General features: G+C 38.2%; 1 protein-coding gene across 2 annotated transcripts in view; it reads left to right on the top strand.

The window, feature by feature from the left end:
• PAPSS1 (3'-phosphoadenosine 5'-phosphosulfate synthase 1) overlaps window positions 1-12,338 on the top strand; it is a 103,642-nt gene that overhangs the window by 26,899 nt on the left and 64,405 nt on the right. The gene's annotated exons all lie outside the window — the stretch shown is intronic.

Raw genomic sequence — 12,338 nt, 5'->3', positions numbered from 1 at the left:
TTGGTGCACTCACTCTCTCTCTCTTTCTTAAATATAGTGTACATATCTATGTTGAAATTCTCTTATCTGTTCATGCATGTTATCCATTTTTCCACTAGATTCTTTAACATAGTAATTACAGTTATTTTAAAATCCTACCTGGTGGTTCCAACCTCTCAGTCATTTCTGGGTCTGGTTTTGTTGATTGCTCTATCTCTTTACAGTGGGTGGTTTTTCTGCTCTTTTTTGGTGTATTACAATTTTTTATTGAATGTTGGAGGAACAGTAGAGATTGGGGTAAATGGTATTTATGCCCTAGGTATTTATGATCTTTTCCTATTTATGCTCAACTGGATATGGACTTCCTTATTCTATAGTAACTCTTAGTGAATACCAGTTTCAAATTTCCTCAATGGTGGGCTGTCCTACCCTGTGCTTAGTGTGGGGCCAGGCCTGCTGGAGGGTGTTGCTGTGTTTCTGCTCCAGCTTCAGCAGTCAGCATTCCCTGCATGCTTCTGCCACAGAGAGAAAGGGTCTCTGTCCACGCGCTTGCTCCTCTCTCCTCAGTAAACCGCTTTGTGTATTACTCGGTGCGAGGCTTGTGATAGGGGGAGCAGTGGTGGTTCTTGGTTTGCTGGTCCTTCAGTCTTAGGCAGCACCTATGCTCCTGGATCTTGGAATCAGTCATTCTCAATGTCCCTTCTCCTCCCTCCATGGTTGCCAACCTCTGCTTTGTACCTGGGAGGCCTTGGAGGTATGTTTTCAGCTGCTCATGTGCATTAGCAGATTCCTGGTTTGTATCAGTTCAGGATCCTGCATCCAGAGAGTTTCCTCCACCTCTCTCCCTTAAGCAGACCATATTTGCAGTGAACTTTTGGAGACTTTCCTGTCCTTCCCTATCAGCTTAAGGCTTGTGTTCTGTGAGCCAAGGATCCACAGAGTGGGCAGAGTTCGGTGCCTGTGTACCACTCAGGAGAGCTCGCTCTCGAGTCTCCACACCTGCTCCTGATCTGAGCACCTGTCCTGGGCCTGGCTGAGTGAGTGCAGAACCCTTTGTGTTTAGGCTCCCATTATATGACTTGTCACACTGGTCCTCACTCAACTTTTCAGAGTGTTAAAAACATGTTAGCTGTTTTTTCTTTTCTGCCTTTATTGCAGCCTCCTCTTCCTTCCATGCACTACGAAAGGGAACAACAGTCATGTGTCTTGTCTTTTCTTGGTGGGATTTGTCACTTTTTAGAAGCAGTTCATGTCACTGCTTTAGGACATCAACTCTGTGATGGGCTTAAGAAAGTTTATGACTTATAGATAAGCTGGCCTTACCTCTTGTTATATGATGTTCTAGTGCAGAATCTTTTGTTTTATTTTCAGCAAATTGTCTTTTTATTCTACTTTTTTTTGGTTGGGGTTGTTTATAGTTTTTAAAATTAATTTGTATGAAATCCATATATATTAATTCTGTGTCATTTTCATTCAAACTATGTTTCCAGTATTTTTCCTTTTTATTTTGATAGTATTTTTGTTTGCATTTTTTGTACATTGACCCTATCTTATTTTACTTGAAATTTGTCATATCAGTGTTAGAAAGTTGTACATACTTTCATTTTCTGTTAGTTTAGATTATCTATTTTTTATGTCTAATTAGTGATTCATAAGTCTTTTTTAACAAAACCTTGGAAAAATACTCTTTAAGAGGGTCATGAATCTCTGAAGCCATTTTATGGACTACAGATAATTCCGGATAATTCCAGATAGTTCAGAGACTTATAAGGGCTTATTAAACTTAATGTGTAATGGGTACCACAGGTCCCTCCTTCCTTTTTTCCTTTCCTTCAATTCCTAATCATTTCTTTGGGGCCCTACTTACGATAGCATTCTATAGAGTATTTTTTTTTTGTTTGTTTTGTTTTTTTTTGGTTGGAGGCAGATGATTTTTTAAAAAAATTTACTTTGAGAAAATTTTGCAACTTTTCGATAAGTCTAGAAATAGTACAGAGCATTCTCATATATCCGTCACCTAGCTTCCTTTATATTTTTATATTACCATCTTACGTGACCATAGAATATTTCTGAAGATTAAGAAATCAACCTTGGGTATGATACTATAAACTAAAGCACGGATTTATTTGATTTCACAAACTTTTTCACTGATGTGCTTTCCTGTTCCAGGACTCAATCCAGGATCCGACAGTAGAGAGCTAAATTGGTTTTTAACCATGATTCTATAAAATGAAAATACAGACTCATGTGGTATCTATAATGCATATGACACTGCATCTTGGTTTGTTCCCCACCCCCTGTGTGGTTAAAAATTGAGGGTCAACTTCCACTGTACAAGTTTAGGCTCATACAACCCAATGTTCCCTTTAACTGGTCACCCAACTTCCAGTTCTGTGTGCCCTTTATTCCATCTTGTATTGTTTGCAGAATTATCTTTCTAAAGTGTAGTCTAATTTTTTTTTAACTTTAAACACATTTATTGATTTTCCCATTGTTTATAGAATTAGGGTGATTGGTGTTCAGGGTTCTCTGTAGAATGGTTCCAAGTTGCATATTTTAGTATTATCCTTATTTAATGTATTCCACCATGGGATTGTCCTTCCTTCTTTCTTTCCTTCCTTCCTTCCTTCCTTCCTTCCTTCCTTCCTTCCTTCCTTCCTTCCGTCTTTCCTTCCTTCCTTCCTTCCTTCTTTCTTCCCCTTTCTCCCCTCCTCTCTCCTGGTGCCATTGCTTGCCTTAGTGTCTATTCTTTAGTCTTAATTAATGCCTTGTTCCTAATTAATGATTATACTAATTGCCGTTTTATATAGATATTAGTCTATACTACGCCTGCTAGATAATCTAATGTGATTGGATAATTTCATTCAAGGTTTGAAAAGAGAGAGAAGAAACTATTAGGTTGGTGCAAAAGTAATTGCAGTTTTTGCAACAATTTTTAACCTTTTAAACTGCAATTACTTTTGCACCAATCTAATAACATTTACTGATTACTTACTATAATGGACATATATGTAGGGCTTCTTGTCTTTTAAAATATTGGTTATGATTGTTAGAATGTGGGGGAAAGTGGCTCTTCTCCTAATTTAGTTCGTATGGCAGGTCCTTGAGTAACACCATTTCGTTCAACATTGCTTTCTGATAACACTAATGCAATGCCGTAGGAACTTAACCCTTGTGTACATCAATTAGCCGAGGATACAACTGGTTTCCTTATATGTCCTTTCACTTCAAGTCTCAGAACCTATTGACAGTGTTAAGTGAGGACTTAACTGTAACCACCTCTCACTTGAATTACTGTGGTAGTTTCTCAAGTGGCCCTTGTGCTGAGTACTTTCTTTATGTTGTCTAAATTTATTCCCATAGTAGACCTTTGAAGTATTTCAGAGATACTAAGTAACTTGCTCATGAACATACTGCCTTCTATACTTAGGATTCCAGGTATATGAATTGCTAGGACACATTTTCGTATACCTTTGCCTTTTACTTTCAAGAATGTTCTCATTCTACTTTAGAGGCATTGTCATTAAATCTACAAGCAGAAAAGTGTTCTGGTTAGATTAGTTTAAGACAGAGAAATTTTCTTTTGGAGTATTTATTTTTATCCTAATACCTTCTTAATGCAATTGTTTTCATTTGGTACCACCTTCCTTGGGGAAAACATTTCAGTTATATGTTTTCCTAAGTAAACAATCTCACTTCCTATTGAAAGTATGTATGTCTGTGTTGCACATGTTGATCCTGTTAATTTAACAAATATTTAGTGCCATACACACTAGGCACTACTGTAAACACTGGGGATGTGGCAGTGAATTAAACTGTAAAAATTCCTGTCTCATGGACCTTGATTTTTGGTCTTTACAACCATAATTTATAGTGACAAACATGACTGACCATATATAAGTTCATTATTTTTTTCTCTTTTATAACATGATGTGGAATTTTAAAATACGATTGAAAACACACACACACACACACACACACACACACACACATACACACATACACATGCACGACTACTTCTGTTCTGGCATTTATCCTCCATTGTTTTCTCACAAAGTTGAATCTTAAATGAATTAGGGTACACAAGGAAGCCTTTGAATACCTGATGTTCAGCTCAAAGTTTATGTTTAGTTAGTGATCAAGGCGTGTGTTTGCCTGCTACACCCTTATTGCAAGGTGACTTGAAATAATGTACACTTTCCATAACAAACTTCTCTCTGGTGATCAGAGGTAGCAAATGCAGTTCAGCTTCTTTGTCATCACAAAGGCATTTGTTAGGTTTTCCAAAAGTGGGTTATGTGAACTTACATAATAGAGTTCAAATATAAATTGGGAAGTGAAGGGGATGAATATGTAGAGTACAGTGGTGTTTTAAAGCAAGGAATAATAACCACATCTGCACAGCCTTGCAGTGTGTGTTTTGAATGGGGATGTGACCACTGGAGGCTCCGTTACCCAGCGTTCTGTGTAAGAACGTAGTGAGTGGTGTATGCTAGAAGCAGATGTCATCGGCAGAGGTGGAGACCACCAGCAGTTGAACTCTTACCTGGTACAGAGCCCTGTATTGGTAGGCGCTTCAGTAGCATTATTGCATTTAATTTGCATTAAAACGCTGGCAAGTGGTGTCATTATCCTCATTTTACTGGTAAGGAAACAGATTCAGGGAGGTGAAGTTGTTTGTCCCAGGGTAGTTCAGTGGGGTAGAGTGGGATTGATCACAGCCCCACGGATTCTGCTGCCCACACTCTTTGTTTTTCTACCACACTGCCTTTCCTAATATTTAGATTCTTTCCATTTCTGGTTTATTTCTGAAATATGAATCTTTTCTATAATTGTCCTTCACATTCCTTGGCCATTTGTTCCCTAAGTTTAGTTGGGATTTAGAAATTGAGAGGAACGGGCATTTCATTGACCTTAGAAAGGCTGTATTTTTAGACTACTTTTAAAATACTTCAGAGCAGATCAAAGACAACACTGTCTGGGCTGGAAAGAATGTTTATTATATAAAGAAACAAACTGCCATGCTTGTCCTTGCTTAGTATGAAATGTTTGTTCTATGTAGTGTGAAAGAAGAAAAGTGTTTATAGGTCATCTGCTTTACCCTGCAAAGCTGAGGTACGTTTTGTCAGGTGAATTATGATTTACTTAGGTCCTAAACCCCAAATCTTCGTGGTGAATGAGTGACTTGAGCCTATTATGCCATATATAACGAAAACTTCATTTCTAAAACAGTCAAGCTAATTAAATTTTATCTCCTTGTCAGGTTAGTTTGTTAGATTTTTGAGGGTTTTTTTCCCCCCTCACACCAATTCTCTGACACCCACTGAATGTCTAACAATTCAATTCAATTCTGACACTAACTATCCAGAGTTAGTTTAGATCCTGCAGGTTCAAGGTTGTCTCTCAAGACAGCCTCTGCTTCAGAGGTCAGCTGCAAATAGAGTACTTACATTTCAATCCAGTGACTGCAGATTGGAGAGTTCCCATAACACCTGCCCCTGGCTTCAATAACTCTACCCACAGAACTTGGAAAAGCAGTTTAGGAACTGCCAAATAGAAGAGATGCACAAGGCAAGGTATGGGATGGGAGAGGCATGGGGCTTCCATGCTCTCCCTGGGTACAACCCTTGATGTGTTCACCAACTCAGTTCTGTGAACCTGTGCTTTAGGGGCGCGGAGGCTTCATCATGTGGGGATGATTGAGTAAATCTTTGTCTATTGGTGATTGATCTCAATCTCTGTCTCCTGCTCCTCCCCTCTGGGGGTGGAGCTGAAAGTTCCAACCCTTTAAAGACTTGGTCTTTCTAGACTGAGACCCTCAGCCTAGAGTCATTTCATTATCACACCAAAACAATCTTATCGCTCCAGAGATTCCAAGGGCTTTAAAAGCTCTATGCCAGGAATTGGGGACAAAGACCAAATATGTATATTTCCCATTGGACCACAAATTTTTATAACAGCAAAGAGGGTAGTATGGTTTGGGGCTTCTAGAGAATGCAGGTGTTTGAATGATTCTGTCTCCATGGTAATAATGGAATTTTTTTTTCCCATCTGGTGCTTGGTATTACTTTGGAGAGACTCTTCTCAATTGTTTTTTTATTGTTCTTTTCTAAGATATGGCATTGGTTTCACTGTCTGAGAAAAATATGTTTTTAGTGTGCTGTATGATGGGTATTTTAGGATAATGGGTATTTTGGTTAGCATAATATCCTCTGTCATCTCTGGATTGTCTTATTTCTCTTCCGATCTGGCATACATAATATAACGGGGTAGGTAATTGTGGTCATTTAAAAAAAGACGGAATTTCTCACTATTTTTGTCAGAGCATCTTTATTTTCTTAATGTGCTTCAGGTAGCATATATTTATTCAAGAAAACGGGAGACACTGAAAAAATACTGAGGATTTTCAGATTAAGAGATTTTTTTCCTAGCCCTTGAATGGTCACTAGATGGCCTGCTGGTATTGCATTTTAACTTGGCGTGTTATGACATGAGGAAGGAGGCTTCTTGCTGCTGGTTTTAATCTAAAGTGATATTTTAAATACTGTTTTTAAATCTACCAGGAACTCTAGATTTATTAGTGCTATAAATTATTTAAAGGTTTGTCTTTTTACGGAATAGTGGTTTAGTGCTCTAAATGGATTTTATACTGCACATAAAAACCAGACTTTGCAGCTCAGTTTTAAAGTGCTGCCAGAATGTCGTTTGGTGTTCATGCTTTGGATGCATGTAGTTTAGATAATAGAAATTTAATAGTTATATAAAAATATGAATGAGCTCTAATGTTCAGATCTGTTGAGCAGATTTGGCTCAAGAAAAAAGGGCAGAAAATACTTTAAGAAAAACTTAAAATATGGAATCACTATGTTTATTAACATGTTCAGAGTTCTTTAAGAAGAGTAAAAAGAGAAGGCAAGAGCTACTACGAATATGTATTTTTAGGTAGTGAACATTGTTCTGCCTGCAGGGTTCCAGATAAAAACAAACAATTGTCTCTGAACAAAGGTGTGGATACAGCATATGTTAGATCTAGAGTGCATGTAGTCAGTCAAGCAAAAAAAGTTTTGAGTACCCATGTGACATTTTCAAATTAATATTTAAACAGTCATAGTATCTAAATATTTCTAGACCTACTTCATTAATTGTTTCCTGACACCCCCGTCAGGAAGGACTCTTAGGGGCACCCCAAAATCCCCTCTACCCTGAAATGCTGGGTGACCGTGGAGCTCTTAAGATTAGGTAAGGGATTTAGGTATGTAAACACTTGCTCTTGGCTTGGTTTGTCATCTGTTTTTGTTTTAAAGTGAATTCCTGAAATAAAGGGTTTTATATGTACAATTTGAAGAACACATTGTTTTCTAATAGCTGACTCTGTCTCTGGAAATCCTGATGAATCCCAAATAAAATGGATAGCTCACGTGGCAGGGACTTCATCCTTTTGTCCAGATACCTTGTCTCACTTTGAGATTGTTTTGCTCCTTTTAGGTATTTAGTAGTGGTTTTGGAAACTGAAAAGATTTGTCACTAGAATGTGCTAGAAACTGGCTATATCTACATTTAAATAATTCTTTTTGTATTCTTGATAGAGTTCTCTTCTCTCTGCTCTGGAATCTATGTAGAACTGGCTTCCTCTGTGCAAATATTCCATGTTCCTGTTGGTTTATGCTGTTATGTACTCATTTTATCTTTTTGAACAAGAGAAACAATAGCAACTTGAACTTTTATTTTGGCATTGGTTAGGCATCAGAAGAATTTTGTGTTTAAGTTGTGAGGCTACAATTCATTTTAAAATATTGCTGGATGTGAATTTTGAAAGGGGAAGAATTTTGTGACATGCTTGTAATGAAAAAGTTATTTTGAATCAAAAATAGGGAAAAAAAATTCCCTTCTTAAAAAGAAAGTAATTATAGCATCTATGTTCATACATGTAAACCAGCACGTTACTAAAAATGCATTCATGCTAAAGCTATGGCTTTATTAGTGCACAAAACAGTCAAAAAATAATTTGGTTGGGCTCGTAGTATAAATACTACTCTTTCATGTTTAAAACCGTTTCACTGCGTTAGTTGATTTCAAGTTTGTTCTCCAGAATGTCTCAGAAAGCCACAGAAAATAATTACAGCATTTATATTTTAAGTAAATACAGTTAAGGTGCTACATTTTATTAAAGTGCATGATTAAAGTATAAGACTTTCCTATTGTTATTCATTCTTGAAAAGCACAAAAATATAGAAAAATGTGCATCTGCTTTCCCAAACTTCCTTTCTGGAACACTGAACTTCTGGGGTAAAGTCGAATGCTGCAGTCAGCAGCCGGGAAATATCATTCAACTATAGACGAAAGTCACAGCGAAAAGGTTAAACAAATTAATTCTCTTGGAGACACTTAGATTTGCTTACAAATTATTTGTGCATTTGTTTTTTTTAACTGTGGGGTATGGTTGGAAGGAAACTCTACACATGATACTACATACAAACATTTGTTAGCTCTCAGTTCTTACTTTGGACATCTCTTCAGGGAGTCAATTTCCTATACCCGCGGACCCTCTCCGTGTTGGGTTGCTGTGGAGAGGGGTGATTCCAGGGTGAGCTAAGGGGCGCAGACCTGCCGTGTTCCTGGGGCGTCACAGTGGCACCGCGTGCTGCTGCTCGTAATCAGCATCTGTGAACTGAATCTAGTGATGCTGGTCAGGAAACCAGCTCACAATGCCCTGTTGCATCCAACAGACTGCAAAAGATTAGATTGTTGGAAGCTCTCCTCTGACTCTCCAAGATTGTGGACAATTATCAGCGGTAAATGTGGGCGAGGAGGAGAGTCGTCAATCTGCAGCAAACATAAAAAAGATATCCTATCCTTACAATAACACAGGTTTCAGAGATGGCAAAGGAAGCTTACGTAGAGTTGTCCTATCATTGAACTTGAGGATGAAATTCTTCTCTTTCCTGGAGTCCCTTTGTCATTAGTTCCCAGACTGTGGATTCTGGTTTCGAAGTTCTAATGAGTCCAGAATGGTGGAGGTTTTCATTTTATTAACAATGAGGGGGTTTGAAACGGTTGGTTGAAAATTGTTCACTTATCCTTCATAGAAATGTGTAGGCCTAACTGAAATGTTAAGTACCTTTACTTTTTAGCAAGAACTTTATCAACAGAGAAAAATCACATGCTGACCGGAAATCCTAGGAATTATAAATGTTTAATGAAATCATGCCAATAAACTAAGAACAGCTTGTGTGACAAAATGTTTCGTAACTGAGTTTTCACAGGAAAAACAATAAAGGTGTTTTTCTTTTTTTTTTTGGAGGAGAATAGTTTTGGGACCTTAGTTCCAACACTTATCAGTCAACTGTACAACTTTGGAAAATAATTTTCTGTGGCTTCAATTCTTCTCATCCGTGAAATGGGAAACAATATTAGTACCTGCCTCAGAATTGTGCTGATGATTCAATTACTGTGTGTAGAGTGCTTAGAACAGTTCCTGACATAATAGCAAACACCCTCTAATTACTATTTATTGAATATTTATTGTGTGTTAGCTGCGTTGGAAGACAGGATGGCAGGGATTTGGGGCAAGTTAATAGCCTCTCCTGAGCCTCGACGTCCTCATCGGTAGGAGGAGGATAGCAATAGTTTCTTTCACCTTCCTAGGTAAAATTGCACGAAGATTAAATGAATTCTCACGAAGCCCTTAGTGTGATGCTGCTAAGATGGAATGCATCCAGTAAATGCTAACCCCACAGTTCAGATACTTTAGTCATTTAATTATCACAAAAGCCCTGAAATAAACAAACAAACAAATATTTTTTAAACAACTGAGAAGGAGGACATTTCAGAGACCTTAGGTAACCTGTTCAAGGTTGCACTGTTAGAATTTGAACTCAGGTCTTAGGTACCAACATCAGAGATAACTGGCCTGTAGACCCCTGTCGCTTTTTTGTATCTCTTTTTAGTTTTGAAGATGTTGTGTCCCTACTGTTTTGTGATTAATGCAAATATTTAAGTTTAAGTCTATTTTGGGGAACTTTATCATACTCTTCCTCCCCAAAGTCCTATGAATGTCTGACTTTTTGTGTAACTTAAGTACATTTTAGCCTTTGTTCCTAGTGCGGAGGATTTTGGTTCTTTATTTTGCAGATGGAAAAACGTGCATGCCTCAAGTCGTCTTTGAGAGCTTTATAGATCCAAGAAGCTAAATGAACCTGCAGGGTGTGTGTGCAGTTCTCTTAATGCACGTCATGCTACTCTTCTGGAAAAGTTGATTCTGAATTTTTATTTTCTAGTTGATGAAGTAATAGGCTTTGCACAGACTGCCGACACTACCAGTTGTCCTGTAATGTACCTATGGGAGAAGAACAATTGGGAGGGAACATTACAAAAATGATAATGATAACCATATATAGGGTGATTTGTATTTCTCCTTTCAAAATTCTCTTTACTGCTATTTTATACTTCAAAATAAACATATTACAAATAATTCCTAGAGTTAGAGGCACAGAATGGATTACATTAGGTTAAGCTAGTTCTCTTGCTAGGTTTAAAGAAGCGTCTTTTCTATATGTGATTCCCTCTTCAAGTGCACAATGAAATCAAGTATTACATATGAATAAATTGCATATGTTTATTTATCACTTCTTTGGCCCCTTTGGCAAAATTTAAGACATGTCCTTTTCAGTTGGGGTTCATTGGAAATAATCTGCCTCATTCATTCAATTTTGCGATAGTATTTATATTTACAAAGAGACGATGGAGACAGCTGGTGGAAGCTGTCTGTCTTGCTTCGACATTGTTCTTTCCTGCCCTCCTGTCATCCTTGCCTTCAGTAAGCAATAAATACCCTCAGCTGTGGGTGCATGCTGGCAGCTTAATTGCAGAAGACAGTCTGGAAGGTGTATGAGATGTCCTGTGGTGCCAGGGTTTGTGCTCCAGGCACACACTTGTCCTATGAGCAGTGGGGCAGGCACTCAAGGGACGAAGGGGTCTCCAGAAAGTACCCTTCGTAGCTGCACTCCAGGAGCAATCTCGCTGACAGAACTTGGCACTGCCACAAGCAGTATTTCTTTATTTCTTTTCTGTCTTTTAGTTTCGTTCTTTTTTTTTCTTTTTCTCTATGTTTGCTCCTCTTAATTATTTGTGGATTTATAATGAGAAACATCAGAGGCCTTGAATTTATCCGTAGGAGGAGCCTGATTTTGGCACATGACTTTGCCCATGCTGAACTGTCTTCTCTTTTGATCCATCTTTGAGGGAACAGAGTGTTGGAGAAATGTGGAATCATTCTTTCTAGATTCTCAGAACCCACAGGGGCTGCTTACGTGGTAGCATCCAGGCCTTTCATGAGATCATCTAGCTTTGATATGCATATCTGATGCTGCTCTTTTCCCGCTACTGAAGGTATTAATGTAAGTCCAATATAAGTTGAAGTTTCTTCCCAGACTTATTCCTCAGGAAAAATAGTAGGGAGTGTCCTTAAAATCCGGGCTCTTTCATTAATATTTATTTTGAATTACCTTTTTTTATTGCTTTATAATTTTTTAATGGACTTGATTTTTTAGAGCAGTTTTAGGTTAATAGCAAAACGGAGTGGAAAGTACGGAGAATGAGTTCCCACATGCCCCCTGCGCCCCTCCCCCACGCACAGCCTATCCTACTGTCAGCATCTGTCACCAATGCGGTACATTTGTTACAGTTGATGAACCTGTATTGACACATCATTGTCACCCATAATGCACAGTTAACATTACAATTGTGTGTTCTATGGGTTTCGACAAATGTATGACATGTATTCACCATTGTCGTATGTACACAGAGTACATTGACTGCTGTAGAAAATTCTCTGTGCTCTGCCTGTTCATCCCACCCTGCCCCCAACCCAGCGCTGGCAACTACTGATCTTTTTTACTATATCCATAGCTTTGCCTTTTCCAGAATGTCACATAGTTAGAATTATACGGAATGTAGCCTTTTCAGATTGGCTTTTTCAAGTTAGCAATGTGCGTTTAAGTTTCCTCCATGTCTTTTCATGGCTTCCTTAGCTCATTTCTTCTTAGTGCTGAATAATATTCTGTGGTCTGGATGTATCACAGTTTATTCATTCATCTACTCAAGGCTTTCTTGGTTGCTTCCAACTTTAGACAATTATGAGTAAGGCTGCTCTCAGCCTCTGTGTGCAGGCTTTTGTGTGGACATAAGTTTTCAGCTCATTTGGTTAAATACCAAGGAGCATGATTGCTGGATTGTATGGTAAAGATTATGTTTAGTTTTGCAAGGAACCACCAAATTGTCTTCCAAAGTGTTTGAACCATCTGCATTCCCGTCAGCAGTGAGTGAGAGTTCCTGTTGCTCCACATCCTCACCAGATTTGG

This window comes from Rhinolophus ferrumequinum, chromosome 5, assembly GCF_004115265.2.
Source record: "Rhinolophus ferrumequinum isolate MPI-CBG mRhiFer1 chromosome 5, mRhiFer1_v1.p, whole genome shotgun sequence".
Taxonomy (NCBI): domain Eukaryota; kingdom Metazoa; phylum Chordata; class Mammalia; order Chiroptera; family Rhinolophidae; genus Rhinolophus; species Rhinolophus ferrumequinum.
The sequence above is the reverse complement of the archived record's forward strand: the minus strand, read 5'-3'. Positions and strand labels throughout refer to the sequence as shown.